This window comes from Ipomoea nil, unplaced genomic scaffold (assembly GCF_001879475.1).
Source record: "Ipomoea nil cultivar Tokyo-kokei standard unplaced genomic scaffold, Asagao_1.1 scaffold1932, whole genome shotgun sequence".
NCBI lineage: Eukaryota > Viridiplantae > Streptophyta > Magnoliopsida > Solanales > Convolvulaceae > Ipomoea > Ipomoea nil.
Window position 1 is genome coordinate 2,395,707 of NW_017618360.1, and position 24,294 is coordinate 2,420,000.

General features: G+C 31.6%; 1 long non-coding RNA gene across 1 annotated transcript; it reads left to right on the forward strand.

The window, feature by feature from the left end:
• Positions 1-21,947: 21,947 nt before the first annotated feature.
• Positions 21,948-22,382, forward strand: LOC109193839. Its single transcript, XR_002056345.1, has 3 exons — positions 21,948-21,979; positions 22,018-22,121; positions 22,206-22,382. It is a non-coding gene; the product is annotated as an uncharacterized LOC109193839 (long non-coding RNA).
• Positions 22,383-24,294: the final 1,912 nt, after the last annotated feature.

Sequence of the window (24,294 nt, forward strand, 5' to 3'; positions counted from 1 at the left end):
ATAGTCTAAAAAAAAAGGACCATGATCAATAGTGATTTTGCAGTTGAACACTTGTCATTAATCTAGCATATATGAGTCGTGATATTATCACCCTGACCTGTTTTGGGCCTGGTCTGTCTAACTCGTGATTGGAGAAACTTACGAATTAACCCGTATAACTCACTTTCCACCCATCTCAAATTTATTTAAATATATTTTGTGTAATTGAATTTTGAATTATTGTTTAAAATTAATATATTTATTATAAGAATTGAACCACAAACCTTTCAATTAATCCAAAATTATTTAAACCAACTATGCTAATGACACTTCATGAATGTTTTTGTATTATTATTCATTTATTTAAGTAATTCATATATATATATATATATATATATATATATATATATATATTTTTTTTTTTTTGAAAGGTTCCCGTGCGGATGTGCGGTGGATTAATGTGCGTGAGATTTGTACTTAATGTGCGTGAATATGTAAAATGCAGCAGAAAATATTGATGTCAGCTTCTTCCCCATCCCCAGTAGCTATTTGCCCCCTCCCTGATGATAATGATGCGGAGGCGGCGGGCTATGGTGGTTAAGAATTATGAGAATAATACAACAGAAATCCACACTTAGCTGCTGTGCAAATTTTACTGTGCATGCTTCATTTATATAAACATTCAACTGCACTGAAGGTAGCTGATAATCCAGAATCCATGGCCAAATTGAAGGAAGAAGTAACAAGAAGCTTGGGTGTTAATGTGCGTGAGTTTCTGTTCTGCTTCCTTCTGAGCTCGTAATTCTGAAGTACTCACGCACATTAAGCACAAATCTCACGCACATTAAACACAATAATCAGGCACATTAAGTACAAAACTCACGCATATTAACATGACGCACATTAAGTACAAATCTCAGGCACATCGAGTACAAATCTCACGCACATTAAGTATAAACCTCAGGCACATTAATCCACCGCACATCCGCACGGGAAGCCACAATTGCACCTGATCCCTTCCCTATATATATATATATATATATATATATATATATATATATATATATATATATATAGAAGAGCGCTCATATGTGGTCATGTCATTAAGTGTGGTGGTGTGATCGTATATGTGTCGTTGAATCAGTTTAATTTAACGACCGTGGCAAATTTTGAGGATTTGAGAATTTTCGCGCATTTTGGTAAGTGGGGGTGTTATGGTAATTACAATGGCCATTTATAGCGGTCGGGTTCCAGAATACACCGACAGTGTTGACAACATGCACCAATAGTGTAATAAAACACACCACAGTGAAACACACCAATACTGTATTCCCGAACACTGTATGGTGTATTTGTTCATATCTAATAATGGCGCGTTTTTGGTGATGCGTACCTAATTTGTGTAAGTTTTTTGCTGTGCATTTTATAACATGGATGGTGTATATTTGTATAACAATTGGTGCGGCCGCACTGACCACACGGGAAGGCGTTGCCGCACCTGAACTTGGCACCAATGGGAATCTATAAATACACCAGAGTAAGGCTAATAATGCACCAATTACACAAATAAAACACACAACAATGTGATTTCCCTTATTCCGGTGCCCTATGGCGAGTTTACCCTTGCAGTTCGCCGGGTAGGAGAATGTGCGCGAAAATACTGGAAGAATCTTGATTAATGTGCATTGGATCTATCTAATCTAATGGCTTGCAATTGACTATATGACCACACCTAACAACATGACTGCACTTGATCGCCCCTATATATATAATTAAGTTCCAGTGCGGGTAGGTGTCTCCCGTGCGGGTGATTAATGTGCGTGAGTTTTATACTTAAGGTGTATGAGTCTTGTGCATGAGGTTTGTGCTTAAGGTGCGTGAGTGTGTACTGAGTTTTGTGTTTAATGTGTGTGAGTTTTGTACTTAAGGTGCGTGAGTCTTGTGTTTAAGGTGTGTGGATTTTGTGCTTAATGTGCGTGAGTGTGTACTTAATATGAGTTGTTGTTGAAACTTTAAGGTGCATGAGTTTTGGGCTTAATGTGCGTGAGTTTTGTGCTTAAGGTGCGTGAGTCTTGTGCTTAAGGTGCGTGAATTTTGTACTTAATGTGAGTTGTTGTTGAAACTTAAGGTGTGTGTGTGTTTTTGTGCTTAAGGTGCGTGGATTTGTATTCTTAAGGTGTTTTGTTTGTGTGCTTAATATGCATGTGTTGTGTACTTAATGTGCGTCCACCAATACAACCGCACGGGAAGAACTCCCCGCACCTGATCCCTTCCCTATATATATATATATATATATATATATATATATATATATATATATATATATATATATAACTTAGTCATATTATATTTATTACAAGTATTAATTAATATGATTAATTGTAACTTTATATAAATATTAATATATAATTTATATAATAAATATAAAGTTTATTTATTACATAAACTATATAAAGTTATAAAAAATTTATAAACTTTATAATTTAATAATATTATAATTATAAAATAAAAATATTACATATAAATTATATTAGTGTTAGATGTAAATTAAATAAATTATAATTATATTACAAATTAAAATCTAATTATTTGAATATAAATTAAAATTTAATTATCTAAACATATATTATATATAAGCACACATGACATTTGTTTAAAAAGTTCACTATATTTAGGGTTCGAGTTTTGGTATATATATGAATAATTTAATTTTTTTAAATAATATAATTAATAAGAAACGGGCTGACCCATTTAGCCTGCCAGTCCGTGCTTAGCTGGGTTGGGCAAAAAATTTCAACCCAGGCCAGATTTAGAATGGACTGAGTCAATTCGGCTTGTTCTTTCCCAACCTGTGACGAATCAGTCCGTTTTAACAGCTCTACATATATGCTTGAAGATGCCCCGCTTATTAAAATATATGGAATAAAACTTAATTAGATTACACTATCTTACCTACACTTTATATAGCTCAATTGTTTGAATTCAAAGATAAGATTCTTGTTTTCTTTATGTGTGTATAAAATAATTTTGAATGGGGATAGTTGATTATTAATTAAAGTTTAATATAAAACATAACTTATTTGAGGGTGTGCACGGAGTAAAGTCCACTTATTTGTAATAGTTTAAAAATTACACAGGAGAAATAAATCACACTAGTAATATTCTCGTAATCTTTTGATAAGAGAATTATGCTCAAACTACTCGATAATCCCTTTCGGAAAACTAAGTGCACTTGTTGTTTTAATTTATACAAACTCATATACTTTTATAGGTATTTGCTTAATTTGATTTTTCTAGTTAAGGGTAGCAATGTAGCATGCACTATCAACAGATTCAACACCCAACTACCAAATCTCCAACTCTTTAGGGTCTTTGACTGAAATAACTCCAGAAATCTTGTGAATGCTCTTGAATTGTAATTAAAAAAAAAAAAAAAAAAAAGGTTCTGCCAGCAAATATGAAGAGTAAAATAATATTAATTATTTCTCGATATACATGATCAACCGGACCACAATTCCACATAATTAATGGCTTTATTATTATATATAATTAATCATAGGATGCTAGCCAGTAGGCAGTAGCAGTGATTCAGTGAAGGGTCTGGACTAGCCTATATATTTTCCTCTTTTCATTTTAATTTGTAGTGAATTTTTCAGAAAACATATTTTTCTAATAATCAATGATTTGAAACGATAAGGTTAATTAATGTGAAGATTATAATGATTAATTACTTGAGGTAGATTAATTAGGTGACACAGTCACGCACACATGGTATGAGGTTGGCAAATCCGGACATGTACATATGTTGCGACAAATGGATAGCTTATGAGATTGAGTTGGCCTGGGAAACCTCAGCGTTTTTAACGGTTAATCATTCCACTAATTAATTCATTATTATTGTTGTGATTGCTTAAGTACAATGATATAATCGAGATCCGGCATGTATGCATAATGCATGTCCCTTGTCGTCCGTCCAGGGACGGAGTCAGAAATTCGATTGAGGGGGGCGAAAGACGAATTCAGAGAATTTTTCTAGAAAAGACGAAACATTAAAACAAAAGAGATAATTTAAAAATAAATAAATAAACTACCTAAAAAATATAATTGTAAATATTGTTGGATATGGACGAAAAATAAAACGCATAGAAACTTTATAAAAATATTCATAACAAAATATGAAACATAATTAATAAAATAATTTGAATAGAAAACACATTATAAATTACACATCTTATTATAGAGTGTGTATAATATTAAAAAAAACTATTAAAAAAGAATTGTAAAATTATGTTGATGTTAAGATTGGAACCCTTAACCTCATTATTATTACCAAAGTTGTGCTTTACCACCTACTCTAACTCACTTCTTGTTAATATTTTATAGTTTTTTTATATTAATACTAAAACATGTACTGTATATACATATATACATACAAATACTATATATGGGGTGGGGGTGGGGTGAGGGGGCAGCCGCCCCCCTCTCCCTCCGTCCCTGCGTCCGTCCATGAACACATGAGAATTGATTTGGTGAATCTTCGGAACTATGATTTTGACAGCAAAAGAGGTTTAGGTTGCTATTCCAAGTCACTTGTTTTGTTTTATGTATTAAAGCTAAGGGTTTGATTAGTAAGGGACTAATAAGAGCACACGACATAGGGTTTTATCCCTATATTGAACATTTGTTGGAGATATTTTTTTAAAAATAAATTTGTTTGTTCTGTATAGGATATAATATATATATTTTGTTTTTAATTTTAAAGTGATTATGGTATGGGTCAAGTTAGTATGATCTAGAGTATCGGACTTATATTGTTGAGCTAAAGATAGTGATAGCCAACGTTGGTCTTGGGCTTGAGATGGGTAAATGATCTGAGTGAAGAAGGAAATAAGAGATGATCAACTTTACTAGATGATATATATATATATATATATATATATATATATATATATATATATATATATATATATATATATATATGGATGAGTTCAGGTGCGGATCATATAGCTTCATGTGCGGTTAATACAAAAAGGCACACCTTAAGTACACAAACTACGTATTTTAAGCACACAAATAAAGCAACTTAAGAACACAAATTAAACCACGCACCTAAAGTTTTAAAATGACGCACCTTAAGTTTCAACAATTGACGCACCTTAAGCATACAAACCACACACCTTAAAAAGGAAAATCACGCACATGCATAAAGTTTTAGGCCAACACACCTTTAATTTCAACGACTAACGCACCTTAATGACACAAACCACACACCTTAAGAAGGAAAACTACGCACCTAAAGCTTTAGATCGACGCACTTAAATTTTCAACACCTGACGCACCTTAAGCCACCAATCGTTATACCCTACACCACGGCACGCGTAGCACTGTGCGCCGCGCGCCTCCCAAAACGACGTCGTTTTGGGGTCGTTTTGGAAAGCGTGGTAGGAAGTTGCTGTGATTATGTGTATTTGTTCACACAATTATGTGTATTTGTTCACACAATTATGTGTATTTGTTCATACAGTTATGTACATTTTTTATACAATTATGTACATTCTTTTTATACAATTATGTACATCCGAATCAGAAAATTTGTGTGTATTATGTTAAGAGTTGATGTGTATTATGTTAAAAGTTTATGTTTATTATGTATTATGTTAGATTATGTGTATTGTCTTTTAAAAAGAGTATGTATATTTTGTTATATAATTATGTACATTCATGTATACAATTATGTGTATTCTAGTATAACATTATGTACATTTTTGAACAACGGGTTTTTTTTAAAGAAAAAATTATTGCCATTCACTGGGGCGGGAAATTTCAAAAAAATAAAAATAAAAATTTAAAATGACGTCGTTTTGCATCTGGGCGCACAGTGCAACGCGCGCCGTGGTGTAGGATATAAATTGCCTTAAGCCACACAGTACAAAAACCACTCACCTTAAGCACAAAAATCACGCACATTAAATTTGACCTAGATGCAAAAAGACTAAATTTCCACCGCGCGTTCTTTTAATCAATGTTAATCCTGGACGTTGATTTAGGCAATATTAATGGCTCAGATTTAACCGCACAATTACACCTAGAAAGACCTACCGCACGCAAACACACACATATCTTACATATAATAAAGCTATATGGTTGGGAAATAATTAATGTTACAATTAATTACCAATATTATTATTATTACTAGCTATAAATATAAAATAGCCACAACATCTTTTACTATAAAAAAAAAAAAAAAAAAAAAAAAGAAGCACAACATTTGAAAAATAAAATAGCTATTTTTTTCTCGCCCATAACAAAGGATTACATTTATTGAATTAATGGAGTTATTAAATGTTATGATATTAGGTTTAAGGATTCCGATTCCCGATTAATATAAAATATGAAACGATGTAATATTAGTTAAATCTCTGACTTTACAATGAAAGTCTATTTGATATGCTTTTGTTATTTATGGTGGTTCTTGGGATTACAATATTAATTAAATTTTCGATGAAAGCCTATTCAATATCTGAAACAGTGCAATTAATGCAAGCCTCTACATATAATTTTTCTCCATCTCAAATGCTTCAAAGAAATGGCAAAAGCGAGAAGGGATGAAGAAAACAAATGTTGCGGACTGTGGGTCAATTATTGGACTTCAGAATTAAAAAAAAAATCATTTAAGCCATAAATAAAAATTTAAATATATATAAACGCATATATCGTATGGGTCTTTAATGTTTTTCTGGATGTCTAAACTTAGGACTTTTAAAAGAAAAAAAAAATACATTTGAATTATCTCCACAAAAAGTGGTCTTGGACTTATAAAATGACATTTGAGTTTATGGAATGCCATGAAAAGGCCCCACACTCCGGCCCGACAGAGCATTTGGGAGGATGTAAATCATGGTGACTCAACTGAACATGAACCACAGAGGCTAGACCGATGCTCACTGCGCACAAGGAGCCCCAGGCTGAACCCCAACCCTAAGGGTCCCCACACCCCGGCCCGACAGAGCATTTGGGAGGATGTAAATCATGGTGACTCAACTGAACATGAACCACAGAGGCTAGACCGATGCTCACTGCGCACAAGGAGCCCCAGGCTGAACCCCAACCCTAAGGGCCCCCACACCCCGGCCCGACAGAGCATTTGGGAGGATGTAAATCATGGTGACTCAACTGAACATGAACCACAGAGGCTAGACCGATGCTCACTCCAGCCCGACAGAGCATTTGGGATGATGTAAATCATGGTGACTCAACCCCTGGTCATTCTTCCAAAGTTTCACCTCTATGACCAGTTGAGCTACCCATGCGGGCATAAAGAATATATTATATAATCATATAAAAAATGTGTTTAATTAGAGTTTAAATTTACTCATACAAAATTTGAAATTTACTTTCTAAATGTAATTATCTTAGTTATTATTCGTATTGAGAAAATTATAATATAGATGAAATACAATTAAGAATAAATCAATGTAATTATGAAAATTCTCTCTATAAGTTTATTTGAATATGTACATAATTAGAGATTATATTAACCATACAAAATTTTAATTATAATTTTGTATTCTATAAAAATAATAAATACTTGACCAATAGAAGCTCAAAAATATTATTATATTAAACAATTTAAAATATTTTTATTTTTTCTATTTTTTTATTTATATTTATAATAACATAATTTTTTCCCCGTGCATCGCGCGGGTGAATTACTAGTTATATATATATATATATATATATATATATATATATATATATATATAGAGATGTGTATTCAAATGAGGACAAGTATATTATAGAGGACTGTGAGGACAGATGTAGTGTGTGCCATTAGCCGGTATGTCGTGTGCATGGCCGAATGTAGTCGTGTGCCGCAGTTTGTATGTCGCGTGCTAGATTTGTTAATTTATAGAGCATGTGTTCGAAACCTGATGTTTACATTTATTCTTGTGTGCCATTGGCCCTGTTTGGTAAAATGGCTGTTAGCTGATTGTGTTAATTAGAGGGTATAAATAGTTGATAACATTAGCTGATTGTAGAAAAGTGTTTGGTAAATTAGCTGTTAGCTGATAGCTATTTGGTATAATTTCTTTTCTCAAAAAGCTAATTGAAAATGTTGCTTGGAGTAGCTTTTTGAATTTTAGCCTTTTGGAGTTGCAAAAAGCTAATTAACCAAATATTTATATTGATATTTTAACTAAACCAAACAATTAATATTGATCAAATAAGCTAAAATTGGCCTATAGACCAGTTTTTTTTACCAAACAGGGCCATTATGTATTAAGTTGTGTGCCTGCTATTAATTTGTTGTGTGCCCATTATTTGTCCTCACAATCCTCTATATATTGTTGTCCTCATTTGATCTCAACCCTATATATATATATATATATATATATATATATATATATATATATATATATATATATATATATATATATATATATATATATATATATATGAGGAAGATATTGATCGAGTCACAGTTATGATATAATGGTTGGTAGGGGCTTAATCAAAATTCAAAAGTAGCGAATAATGTAGTCATTAGTCATGAGGCATCTTTAATTTAGCGAATAATCAAAACTGTGGCAGGAGATGTTGGTGGAAATGACTACAAATATGACAACTAAATTAGAGTTTGAGATCGAAAATTTTGGCATACTGAATTTAGAAAAAAAAAAAAAAAACTATTAATATCATTGAGTCATCTATATAGAATGTATCACCATAATCTAATACAATTAATGATCAAAAGGGTTCCAACGACCCAACACTATTTGTGAATATCATTATCCATCTTATCATTCTTTAACTTATGTGTCTACTTTCACATTTTGCATTACCATTCCGATTTGTGTTGGTTTTGGACAAATAGAATTGTCAATATATTTGGGACATATATAGATGGGCTCATAGGCACGTATATATAGAATATGGCCTTCATGTATTTTCATGGTTGTTCAAGGTATGGACCACAATATAGCTCTATCTAATATGTCTAGTAAAATACAAGCCCATGTATATAATGTCATGTAATCCACACATAAGTTTATAAGCAAAGTCCAATCCATATATAACTATGGAACACCAAATTATGTCATCCAGCAATGAAGCGAGTGTGTGCTACTTTGCTCCGTGCTTAAACCTTTGATTTATGAGGAAGTTTATGTATAGTCATTATCTAAAAGTGTGATTTGACTTAAATCGACCTTATGACCTTAGCCGACAAAAAAGACTACAAAAAGATAAATTAGTCTAAATTATTCATAATTGATCAGTTCAAACCATTAAGAATAATAGACAACTTCGACATACATAGAGTTGAATTTGGAACTTTGTAACTCAATTATATAGTGCTTATACTATTGATTAAAGTTCACATAGGTAAGATATAAGCTCATGATACAAGTTCATTTTGACTTGCAATATATTACTAATAACATGCAATATATTACAAATGAATAATCTACATCAAAATATATATAATGGGCCTACTAAAAATAAATATGCAATATACTAAAAATAAACTTAAATGAGTTTTACATTGCAAGATGGAGGCTTAATTTGGAACGTTCAAACTACCCAGGTAATCTACTCCTGGGACATGCTTTTTGGCAGTAGGTATTCAATTTAATCGTTATCTTTTGTTCTTCACACTACTACTATACAGAAATTACATGCAATGTCAAATATATAACATCGATTTTATACAAATTAAAAATGAGGTCAAAATAATAAATAAATTTATAATTATTTTAAAAAGACTTTCAATGTCAGTTTCATGAATGAATCAATGTTGTAACTAATTTTAAATAAATAAATAAAAATACACTATACGACGTGATTTATTTATATAACCGACGTCGTGTAATATTTTTAGTTTTTTTTTTTTTGAATAATATGTATATGACGTTAGTTTTTAAGAAAATCGATGTCTTTTTGTCTTTTAAAAAAAGAATTAAGTGTACGATGTGGGCTTATTTTTTGAAAACGACGTTGTACACTATGATTTTTTTTTTTTATTAAAGCTAAGACATTAGTTTTTTTTTTTTTGTAGAAAACTGACGTTGTAGGGTTTTTGGTAGAAAACTAACTTTGTAGGTTTTTTAAATAAATTATTTTTTTTCAGGATATTACGTCAGTTTTTATAACACCGACGTTGTATCCTTATTTTATATACAAATCTGACCGTTCCCCGGCCTCTTCTTCTTCCTCTCTTTCGAACCTAAGTCATTTCCCGCGCCCTTTCTTTTTCAACAGCCGCGACATCGCACATTCTTCGCCACCGTCGCCGACCTTTCTTCTTCACCGCCGCCACCGACCTTCCCCTCCTCTCTTTCTTCTTCAATTCTTCTCCTTACCGCTTCCTCGACTTCCACGTAAGCTGTTCTCACCGCCATCGTCGTCACTGCCATCTATCCTCCTCTCTTCGGTCTTGTCGCCGTCGCCGTGCTCTTGGTCACCACTCGTCGCGCCACCGCCACCACCGGCTTCCTTCATTGTAAGTTTTTATACATTTTTAAAATATTGTTTTAATTTTTGAATTTTTTATGTGTTGAAAATAATTATTTTAATATATTTAGAATAATTTGTTAATATTTTTAAAATTTTGTTAATATATTTCAAATTTTAGAAATTATTGTTAATATATTTTGAATTTTAAGAGTTATTGTGTATTTTTAGAATTATTGTTAATATATTTTGAATTTTGGGAATTATTGTGTATTTTAGTCATGGTAGATTAATAAATTTTAAATTTTAGGAACTATGTGTATTTTAGGAATTATTATTATATTTCCAATTATTGTTAATTTATTTCAAATTTTAGGAATTAATATATTTCAAAATTTAGGAATTATTGTGTAGTTTATAAGGCATTATAGGTTAATATATTTTGAATTATTGTTAATAATTTAATATATATCAAAATTTTGAAATTACTTTTAATATATCATTATAATTAGATTGGATTATTATAATTGAATGTGTGATTATTTTAAATATTATTGTTGAATTTAGGGTGTTTTAGTATTTTATTAATTGAATTGTAAATTATTTTGAGATTGTTTGAAATAGTATTGCTATGACTTAATATCCATTTAGTATATTAATTTACAAATAAAACTTATAGGTGATTAGTTTGATTCGGGGTTTGTTTATCTACGTGGACAACTCATTGGTGAGGTAAGATATTTCTCTATTTATTTTCCTACGAACTTTAAGCTTTCCCTTGTGCATCCGTTGATTGGTCTCACCATGGTCTATGTTTATCTCTGCTTTTGGCTTTACCTTGCGCATCCGGCGATTAGCCACATTGTGGTTTACGTTTAAATTATTTTTGTTTATTATTATTAGGAAATTACATCTTTGGTCCCTGAGTTATACCCAAGTTCCAGTTTAGTCCCTGAGTTATGACCGTATCCATTTTTAATCCCTCAGTTATGAACGAAGTGGCGCATTTGGTCCCCGACCGTTAAAATTGACGGAAAAATTAAAAAATATTTAAAATTTGAGGGGTAAAGTAGGAAATTCACATTTTATTCTCCTTTTATACCAAAACCACTTGCACAACATTATTTTTCACTTCTCAGCCTTTTATTTCAAGATTGTTCAATTCTAAAAGCATTTCAATAACTCTAGTATGACTTGTTAGGAACCTGACTCTCGTATAACAAACTTAAGACTTAGCACAAACAAACAAATACTTGACCATTGTCTTCAGACGTGTGAAACATACTATCCTATCAATTTTCAATTTTCTTTACTAAGCAACAAATTAAAGGTAATCAAACCAGAAATTTTGAGATACAAAATGATTTCAAATTACTCAGGTTGCTTTTATGAGAAATTCACCAACGGAATAACTTGAAATTTTTAGTGTGTAAATTTTTTTCATATGCAGTAGTTTACTCAATAATCGTTTTTAGAAGTTACAAAAGTTTTTAAAATTTTCATAACTGAGTCTTTGGTTCATTATTCAGTACTCTGGTTTTTAAGAAGACAGAGGAGGTGATGGATATACATATAATATAATTTTCATATATTATCAGGATATACGATTCTTGCTTAAGTTACTGCAGAGCTTACGAAAGAATTTTACGTACTAAAAATCTCAAGTTACCCCCTTGGTGAATTTGTCATAAAAATAACCTGAAAAAATTGAAATCTTCTTTGTATTTCAAAAGTTATGGTTTGATTACCATTATGTTTAGTAAGGAAAATCAGAAACTTTGGATGATGTATTTTACATGCTTGAAGACAATGATCAAGTATTCTCTTGTTTGTACTGAGTCACATGTTCCTTATATGAGACTCAGGTTACTAACAAGTCATACGAAGATTATTGAATTGCTTTTTGGAATTGAAGAACCTTGAAATAGAATGTTACACTACTACAGAAAATAGCTTTAACTTCGGCTAAATGACCCCATTTAACCTCGGCTATCCTACGACGTCGATTAAAGCGACGTTGTAAGAAAATAAACGACGTCGGTTATTTAACCGACGTCGTACGTATTTTAAAATTAAAAAATAATGCTACGACGTCGGCTAATAGCCTATTAGCCGACGTCGTAGCATTATTTTTTAATTTTAAAATACGTACGACGCCTATTAGCCGACGTCGTAGCATTATTTTAAATAATAATATATATTTACGACGTCGGCTAAGAAAAATAGCCGACGTCGTATATATTTAATTTTTTTTAAAATGCTACGACGTCGGCTAATAGGCTATTAGCCGACGTCGTAGCATTATTTTAAATAATATATATATATATATATATATATATATATATATATATATATATATATATATATATATATATATATATATATATATATATATATATATACGACGTCGGCTACGTAAAATAGCCGACGTCGTATATATTAAAATTTTTTTTTTTAAATGCTACGACGTCGGCTAATAGGCTATTAGCCAACGTCGTAGAATTATTTTAAATAATATATATATATATATATATATATATATATATATATATATATACACGACGTCGGTTAAGCAAAATAGCCGACGTCGTATCTATTTTTTTTTTATTACTGTAAACGTTTTATGCTTTCTAGCCCAACCTGCTGTGCAATCAGAACCTGTGCAGCTAGTTACATTCAACATCAACATCAATTAATTCAAACTACATACTAAACATGAAACTAATTAAGCTACTAAAACTAAAATTATTATAAACACAAAGTAGTTTTAAACATAAATTAATATATAACACAATGCAACAAAACTACTAATTAACATCAAACCAATAAACACAAAGTAGTTTTAAACATAAACTAGTATCAAATTAACAACGTTTTATTAACCCATTCATCAATAAGAAACTTAGACCATTTGTTTCTAACGTCATCAATCTCTTGTTTGTTGTAGGGCAATCGTCCTTGTCTTTCCAAAATCTACAAAGTTCAAAATAAAAATAAAAATAATAAATAAGTAAATATTTTAAACAACATTTGAAGAAGAAATATGTATTATTAAATTACTTGCCTTATCCATTCCTTTGCTTAGGTTGTTGGAAACAATTTCCCACATGAATTTCATCACATAATAACCACATTCGGTGCTTCCTTTTTGTATAGCACACTACATTTGAATTACAATAAAATTATAAAAAAAAAGTAATAAAAAACAATAAGTTTGCATGATTTACAAAGTGAAAGAAGTACTTACCAAACATGTAGTCCATTTCGTTGGACGAGAATGTTTCTTTCCACTCATCATGCTTGTTGCAGTCATACACCTATTCATATAAGACATAAAATATATGTAAATATTTGGCATCACTACTTTAATAATAACTATTAATTCATTATATAAATTTACATACGTTTCCATTATATGTTTAATGTCTTCACGCGGCCCATGACCAAGTGAATCAAACCAAAAAATTTCATTTAATCTAGGACAAATCGCCATCAGCATCCAATGCTCACTACAAATAAGTAATTTATTAGTTATACGTAAATAAGTAAATATAATATATAATAAAAATATATTATATATAAGCTCTTTAATTTAAAACGTAATTAAAACTTACTTGAGAACGTATGGGGCTAAATATACATTTTTGTTCCCATACTGCATGGTGGCATTTATATATGATTTCCTTTCTTCTATATTATTCATTTTTGGTTGAATCCAATATGGATCTAGGAAACCATAAGTGTCTTTTGATGCCAACTCAAAACTGATGTAAATACCCCTATTCACAAATACAACCAATTATACATAAATAATCAAATATATAAATATAAAACTATTATGCATAAATAATCATAAAGAACTTATTATTACCTTATAAATAACTGAACTAGAGAAACATCGATGGTGTCCATAGTTAAGAAACGCATTATCTCCACACTTTCAAGGTGCAAGTCATAATCAATCTTGCCCATAATACCACGAGCCACATGGATCACAAGATTATGTTCGAAACGGCGAGCTATTGTATAAGCTTTTTTGCACTCAGCAGTCAAAGAATCTAGAACAATACTAGTGTCCATGGTATTGTCTTTTAACTGTGAATTATAATACAAGTAAGAATTATTATTTTAAAAAGTAAATTATTTAATATTTTAAAATAGAAATATTATCAGTATACATACCGCATTTGCTTCAGTACATAACTCTACCAGCTTCTTTGGCCAAACGATAAAGTGTTGGCTTGCATCACTTACAAGCTTAACCCCACCAGTGGGGAATGGTACATGTGCAGTTGGGTCACCAACATCAGTTACACTCACTTTCACATTGTTTACATCCAATGCAACCCCATGAACTTGTCTACCACTGTAAGCTGTCCCATATGCCACTGGACGTCTAATTGGATCTTCTAAAAACAATTGACATCGTGCCCCTAACTACAATAATTTTTAATTACAAATCATATAAAATTTTATTGATAAATAATAATAAGATAACTATAAACGAATACTTACAACCGGTAAATTACTAAAAGGGTCTGGGGAACTAGCTTTGTCACTGGGAGGGGGTGGCACAGCATCCACACATACGGCTGCACCTGCTTTGGCTGTAAAGGAGTCTGCATAGCACTAAATTGCAACATCATACTAGCTATTCTTGCCTCAAATTGCTCTGTTATACGTTGACCAAATTCCTCCCGTTCAGAAATATTTTCCTGCTTTTGTTTTTCTAACGCTTCTGCAACGGCAGCATCAACCATTTGTTGAACATCATCAGGAGTCTTTTGCTGATGTTTTGCATGGCCAAAAACACTTTTGATGCCATGTCCTCTTCCCATGGCTCTAACACGTCCACAATGCTCATCGGTACCCAACGCAACAGTCAATGAATCCTTTCTTCCATCCTCAACAAATTCTCCTTGAGAAATTTGCAACTCAAGAGTATCCTAACATATATAAAAATTATTCAATACTAATAATTACTATTACTGTAGTAAATGACAAGATATGTACTTACAATTTTTTCCGCCACCACTCTAGTTGAATCAGTCCGATAATTTCCTGACTTGTCCATTCTTGCTTTCTTCCATTTTTCGGCTCTACGTATGGGACTTGGAGGACTCATTGTATACGACGGATCTGCATCAGCACATGCTTGTTGTTCTTTCAACTTCTCGTCCATCATCATCTTCTCCAACCTTTTATAACCTCCTCGAGCTAAAAGATGTGGATGAATATTCTTAGCTTGTATGTCTTGAAATTTTTTCCTTGTTGCCTACATACATACAAAATATTAATCATATGATAAATTCCATATCCCTTGTTCAAAATATTGATAGAATAATAATGATACCTCATATGATTCACCCGTATGCGATTGATAAAACTCATTCCATGTCTCTTGTTCAGGGAAGTCGTATGTTTGACAAGGGTTCTGACCTGCATAGCAATCTTGCTAAACACAGTAGACAAATTACGTACCCGAGACCGGCGGAGAACAGTGGAGGAGGAGCGCAGCAAGGACTGAACTTAGTCAAACCCGATTGACGCCTAACAAAAAATAAACCAATCAAATATTTTCGAAGTAGCAAAGCAGAAAAGTTTTTTTTTTTTTTTTTTTTTTTTTTTTTTTTTTTTTTTTTAAGTAAGCAAAGCAGAAAAGTTTAATTTAAAGAGAAAGTGAGAATAGGTCAAACACACCAACATTCATACAGAGTGCTTTACGTACAAAATATTGTGTTCAATCATTTACGTACAAAATATATAAAAAGACCGACCAATAGGAAAGTAATGTTAGAGAAAATTTACAAAGTGTCCTATGTTAAGCTATCTGGTATGGCATATATGTATGTCAGATCAGTATGTGAGTATTAGGAAACATCTTTGCTTTAATTAGGTAACAAAATAATTGCTATTTTCCAAAGTGATATGTGACAAAGTAAATAAGGCAAGATCAATGTTTAGGGTAATGCTACTTGCAATAAATATTTTGTATTAAATATTGTTTTATCTTATCTATAATCTAATTAATTTATAATAAAGATCATTTTTGAATAGGAAATGCTTCCCACCTCAACACTTATCACTCTTAAATAATAATAAAAAAAATGATTTATTTACTTAGATTATTACTAGTCAATTGATGGACCCCAGTCCCCAGCCACTTTGAATTAATAAAGAATCTACATATATAATAAAACAAGAGACACATCAAGCAGTGATAATTATTTTTGCTAAGAACTTTGTGATTTGATGGCATCATTGTAGTCCTTCAAACGAAAAGGTCACAGGTTTGAGTCCTATCCCAAAGTTTACTAGTACGGTACACAACATTTTCCTTTGAGCACATGTCTATAAGTTCAAAACATGTAATTTAATATGATCACTACTAGAATGCTGAAACTTTTTTGCCCTAAGGAGCTGAGACTTGATAGACATGCTTCATCTTCAATTTTGCTTTTATAGCCATATTTATTGCAGCATAACCAGTATTGGTTCATTTTTATTACTATATTATTATTATTTTCATTATATCAATTAGTTAAAAAAAAAAAAAAGGAAGGAAAATATTTAGTTTTTTCTAAAACTCAACTATAGTTGGCCACTAATATTTCTTGAAATGGTATATAGTTAAACATAAAATTCCCAATAATTCATAAAATTTCGAAATATACACACAACAATTCATAATTTACCCAATAACTTATAAAATACAAAATATATGAACAATAATAATTTATAAAATTCAAAATTCAAAAAATATAAAAGAGTAATTAAATAAATAAATAAATAAATAAATAAATAAATATATATATATATATATATATATATATATACGTACCTGCCGTATATACGTCAATCGACGACGACGTCTGGCGGCGTGGCAGCGCGGGCGAGCGGCAAGCGGCGAGGCTGCGAACGGCGAGGCGGCGGCGAGCGGCGAGCGGCGACGACGAACGTCGAGCGGCGAGCGGCAACCGTCGAGCGTCGGGAGATCTGATCTGTCTACGGTGGCCATGGTGGAGGGTTTTGGTGGCGGTGAGATGATGAGAAGATGAGGGTTGAAATGAGTCTTCGATCTGATCTGTGTTTTTTACGTATTAAATGAAATGATTATACGGCGTCGGCTATATACGTAGCCGACGCCGTATACTATATATATTTTATTTTTATTTTTTTAATTCGAGTATACAGCGTCGGCTTTATACTCGCCGACGCCGTATACTATATTTATTTATTTTTTATTTTTTATAGGATATACGGCGTCGGCTTTATAAATAGCCGACGCCGTATAATATATATATTTTATTTTTATATTTTTAATTCGAGTATACGGCGTCGACTTTATACTCGACGACGCCGTATACTATATTTATTTTTATTTTATTTTTTTATAGGATATACGGCGTCGGCTTTATAAATAGCCGACGCCGTATAATATATTTATGGCGTCGGCTGTACCCAAAAGCCGACGTCATATGTATTTTAAAAAAAATAAAAAAAATTAAATTTAAATATTTAACGTCGGTTTTTCGAAAAATCGACGTTATAATGGCGACGTTAAATCCTTTTCCTGTAGTAGTTTTAGGAAGTTGCAAATAATGTTGCAAAGGTAGTTTCAACATAAGAAAGTGAATAAAATGTGAATTTCTTACTTTACCCCTAAAATTTTAAATATTTTTTTTTAATTTTTCCGTCAGTTTTAACGGCCGGGCACCAAATGTGCCACTTTGCTCATAACTGAGGGACTAGAAATGGATACGGTCATAACCAGGGACTGAGTCGTCACTACCATTATAACTCAAGAATCAAACTCGCCATTTTTCATTTTTTAATTTGGGTCGGGGACCAAATGCGCCACTTCGTTCATAACTGAGGGACTAAAAATGGATACGGTCATAATTCAGAGACTAAGTCGGAACTTGGGTATAACTCAGGGACCAAAGATTATTATTTTTTGAATACTACTGGCTCTATTACAACGTAGTATCTGTTCATATACTTTCTCAACCTACTGAAACACAAAGAACCAATAACGCCTCCACTGAGGCTCGAACTCATAATCTTCCAAATGGAAGTCCAACCCGGGTACCTACTACTACGTGTTAACAGAAGTTTAATTAGGGTTATTATTATTTTAGATTGACTTGTGATGGATAAAAGTTGGATGAATGCTCCTCAAATTAGTAAGTAACGAAGATGGAGTTGGAATATTTTTAGACTTTGAAAAAAAATAACTTTTCGAATAATAATGAGAGGTTCTTTTGGCATTGTAAGGAAGTGTAGTAATAAAAAAAAAGTGAAGTGAAAATGACATATTTGTTGATCTAATCTGTAATGAGATTAATCGCAATTATATAAAATGGATATGGCACGGTGAAAGAGATATGACTGCAACATCTTAGATGTATGTTAACAACGAAGCAAATGAAGATGAAGAGTTTGAAGATCAGTTGAATGAAATGTTTCGTGATAGTGGAGAAGGGTTCATGATGGATAATTTTTATAATTAATGTCCTCGCAAGTGCACGAGTCATTGTAGCAATAGCGTGCAAAGGCAAGGGTCGATCCCACAGAGAATTGTACGATGCAATTTAATAGCTTAAAATTAAATTAACGAACTTGATAATTTAAAATGCTCAAAAACCAACTAACAATCAAAATGAATTGAACTAAATAGATACGCAGTAGGAAACAAGGTAAGAAAGACAATAAAACAACGGCAAAGGAAAAAAACAAAACTAATATAGCAGACAACTAACACGAGAATAAAATCTTAGGAACATAAATACAATGCAATAACCTTGAATTTAAACTAATTAAAAGGGCTTAAAATAAATATCAAAGATGGAGACCAATTCAAATGATAACATAATTAAACCAAAATTTAAAGAGCTAAGCAATTAAATTATCTACCATTCCTAGTTTTGCACTTAACTTGATTGGCAAAATTAAACACAAACTAATGCAAAAGCTTCATAATACTCTCATCATATTCCTAGAAATCTTAAAACTAGCAGCACATTTGATAAACACGTAGACAAAAAGCAATGTAAAAAAACTAGGCAAACTAATAACAGTAATGACAAAACAATGGAAAATTGACAACAAATGAAGAAAGGAGAACTCTTAAGCCAACACGCTGCCAACTATGAAATTTCGTCACCCAATATGCGTACTGCGATTGATAAAAAATTCTCACGCCCACACCTCTCAGCCGACCAGTTTCGTTGCCACGCCGAACACCAAAATCCAGCCGTGTCGACCGCAGTTGTTGCTCGGAGAAGAAACTATCCGGCCACCGCCTCCGGATTTGCTCCGGGGTGAGTTAATGATTTTCCCCTTCGATCCCTCTCTTTTTATATTGCTCAATCTAACCGCTTCTTCATACTAGTCGGAGAAATAACCGTAGAGATTAGGGAGAACCATAGAGCTGAGGTTGCTGGATCGCTCGTCAATGGCCGAAGAAGACGCTCTGCAAGTCTGCGATCTCCTTTTGCGGTTGGTCTGTGATTGGCTAATAATAATAATAATAATAATAATAATAATAATAATAATAATAATAATAATAATAATAACAACAACGACGATAACGATAACGATAACAATAACAATAATAATTATAATAATAATAATAATAATTTATTGGACTGACAATTTAAATAAGAAAACTAATTTAATAACAAAAACAACCCCAAAAATTAACAATATTAATAAAAACTAATTACAGTAATAATAAATAAAAATAGATATAAATTAATCAATTAGTGCAAATTAACTATAAAAAGATTATTTAAAATAATACTAAAAATATTGTTTATCAGTTCACCGATCGATCAAATGAGATGGATGAATTATTGAATGATTCAAAACATCCCTCGTGGCCGGGTATAGTAAATATACCCGATTATCTACTATATTAAATTTATTCAAGTTGGGAATGAGTGTAGCAACAATAGTTTTACTGCCTTACTTGAAATATTAAAGGATATGCTTCCAGATGGTAATGAGCTTCCGAAGAGTATGTATGATGCCAAGAAGATTTTGTTTCCCATGGGTATGGGATATAAAAATATACATGCTTGCCCTAACGATTGCATATTGTTTAGGAATGATTACAAAGAATTGCATGCATGTCCAATATGTGGGGCATCTTGTTGCAAAGCAAGAGAGAATGTTACTGGTAAGGTAAGTTTGAATGGTCTACCTGCTAAATTGAATGGTCTACCAGCTAAAGTTCTGTGGTATCTAACAATTCTTTCAATATTTAAGTGTATGTTTTCAAATTCGAGCGACACGAAGAACTTAACATGGCATGCGAATAAAAAAAATTTGATGGCAAGCTTCGACACGCGGCTGATTCTCCTCAATGGATAACATTTGATAATGCATTTCCCGAAGTATCAATGTTACTTTTGGTAAGACTCAAAAGCTTAAATCTCAAAGATGTAAGAGGTCAAAATCTAATGTTGAGATACTTCCAAATGAGAAAAGGTCGTGGAAAAAGAAATATATATTCTTTGATCTTCCTTATTGGAAGATGCTAGATGCATGTGAGACATAGTACTGATGTGATGCATGTGGAGAAAAAATGTGTATGATAATCTTGTTGGAACTCTTTTAGACATAAAAGGTAAGACTAAAGATGGACCAGTGTTAGATTAGACTTGATTGAAATGGGTATACGACCTACATTATCTCCACGACGTGGGGATAAGACAACGTATTTGCCTCCACATGCTCATACTTTATCAAGAAATGAGATAATAAATTATTGTGGGTGTTTACGTGTAGTGAAGGTACCGCAATGAAATTCATCAAAATATCAGAAGACTTGTTAATATACAAGATTTAAAATTGGTGGAGTTGAAGCCTCTTGATTAATTGTCATGCTTTAATGCAACAACTATTGTCAGTGGCTATTAGAGGCATATTGCCTAAAAAGTTGATATATACCATTATAAGACTTATTTCTTTTTCATTGCAATCTGTAGGAAAGTTATTGATCCAAACAAATTAGATGAATTGCAAAATAACATTATTGTTACATTGTGTTAGCTATAGATGCACTTTCTAACTTCATTTTTTAATATCATGGTTTATTTGCTGGTACATTTGGTGGGAGAGACGATAAGACATTTTGGTCTAGCTTATTTGAGGTGGATGTACCAATTCAGACAGTACATGAAAGTCTTAAAAGGTTATGTGTGGAACCGTTATAGGCTGGGAGCATCTCTTGTTGAAAGCTATATTGTTGAGGTGGTTACTGAATTCTGTATTGAATATTTGGTAGGGGTAGAGGTTATTGGTCTTCTTAAGTATCGACATGAAAGAAGATTTGCTAGGAAGGGAACTCAAGGAATCAAAGTGCATATTATGTCTCGTGAAGATGTTGAGCAAGCACACTTGTACATCTTGCATAATACAAGTGATCGAAGTCAAAACCTATTTAGATGAACACAAGGCCTTGATTTGAGAGCAATGCCACCCTAAATGCCACCATGCAATATGGGAATAAAAGTTGTTATTTAACCTCATATGTTATCAAGTATTCTCACTTAAAACTACTAAATTACTTATTTGTAGTGGGCATTGGATGTTGGTGGCGATTTTTCCTCAATTATATGAAATCTATTGGTTTGATTCCATTGGTCTCGAGCCATGTGAGGACTTAAAGAGATAATGGAAACGTATGTACATTATAAATAATTAATAGTTATTATTAATATAGTGATATCAAGTATTTGCGTATATTTTATGTCTTATATTAATAGGTGTGTGAAGGCAACAAGCATGCTGAGTGGAAAGAAACAAAGTTGTCCACCGAAATGGATTACATGTTCGGTAATTACTTCATACACTTTGTAAAACTACATATATCTTATTGTTTTTATTAAAAAAATTTCTTAATTGTATTGTAATTCAAATGTAGTGTGTCAAACAAAGAGGAATTACTGAATGCGGATATTATGTGATAAAATTCATGTTGGAAATTGTTTCTACGCAAACATACAAAGAAATGGATAAGACAAATAATTTATTAAAATATCTTTCTCCTTCAAATTTTTGAAAATACTAGCTTATTGATTATTTATCTCTTTTCAACTTTGTAGAGCTTGGAGAGATTTGGAAGATTTCCCTACAATCAACAAGAGATTGATGAAATTAGAGACATATGGTCCAAGTTTCTTATTGATGAATGGGTTAATACATATTCTTTAGTATTTTAAATAATTGATATTGATCATTTTAATTTCAAATTATAATTATTAATTAGTATCAATTGTGGAGTTTATTAGCTTGATTAATTGTGATATTTATTAGTTTGATTAATCGAGAGATTTGTTAGCTTGATCAATTGTGAGATTATGAATGTAAAATTGCACAGATTTTGGGAGGAAATTTATAAAATAAATTTAATATTTTGAAAAATTTTATACGACATCGATTTGTTTTGCTAAAAATCAACGTCATTGTTTTATTTACAAATTTTTAAGAAAGATACGACGTTGGTTTTTCTTAAGAACCGACGTCACGTCGTGTGTGTGTGTGTGTGTGTATATATATATATATATATATATATATATATTAAGTAATATACCACATCGTATAGTATGTTTTATTATTATTTTTTAAAAAAAATAACCGACGTACGTATGTCAGTTATAATTTATTTATTACATATGTCAGAATAACTTCATAGAAAAACCGACGTCATTTGTCAAAAACCAACATTAAAAGTATTATTTGTGTTTAGGTTGATGGAGGATAAATTAGGATCAACCTAAACACAAAACAATTCCTAATTTACGAACAAAAAATATATGTAGATAAATCAATAAAATTTGTAAGTATTTAAGTTATACGGACTTAATTCATAGTTATTTATTTTCAAAAAAAAAAAAAAATCATAGTTATTTCACCAAATCAACAATGTATATACAGTATGAGGAAAATATGAGTTCCAGAAGAAATTAAAAACTTTTTTCAAATAACAAAAATAGTCAAACTATCATCAATTACTCTTTCCAGCTCAGCTCTTCCACAAGGATTTGAAGCCTTATATTCTACGGAATCCACAAAGTCATCAAGACATCAACTCATTCATTGCTGAAACAAAAATCAGATAATTACACAATCATATAAAAATGTATAGTGTATATAAATAACTGGCTGTCTAGCTTCCATCCCTAGAGATCAGACTAGAGACCAGTTTATTCTTTATGTAATATATATAATGCTTAAATTTAACTGGCTGTCTAGCTTCCATCCCTAGAGATCAGACTAGATACCAGTTTATTCTTTATTTAATATATATAATGCTTAAATGTGCCTGCAGTATATTCAATGGGGCCTACCGGCTACCCCTCCCCACTTATTTTAGTATAATAATAATCATATATGTAATATGCTGTCTTTCCTATCTCGAAAGCTACCTTCGTCGTTTGTACATAAAAGAAAATCTGAATCTATTAATATTGTTGACATCAGTAATATTGTAATATGGATGCCCGTCGTTGTCAATAAATTGTTGTTGTTGTTTTTTTTTTTATTGGCAATTAAAAATGTTTTAGATATGAAGTAGTAACTAGATAGATAAATCATCCATTGCATATAGAAAAAACATTTTGCTAAAGAATATATATTCTGATGAGCATGATGATCGTTATTCTTAACTTTTACTGTTGGGTAATAAGGTGGAAAATTCTAAAATAATAATAATCCTATGAAAAGATTAATACTATATGGGAAAAATATAAAAAATGGGAAGGAAAAGGTTGAGTGTTTGGGTATAGGTTTAGCACGAGTTCGAACACATAGTTCTTTTTCTTAAAACCTTATTTGCTACCTCTCACAAGTGCT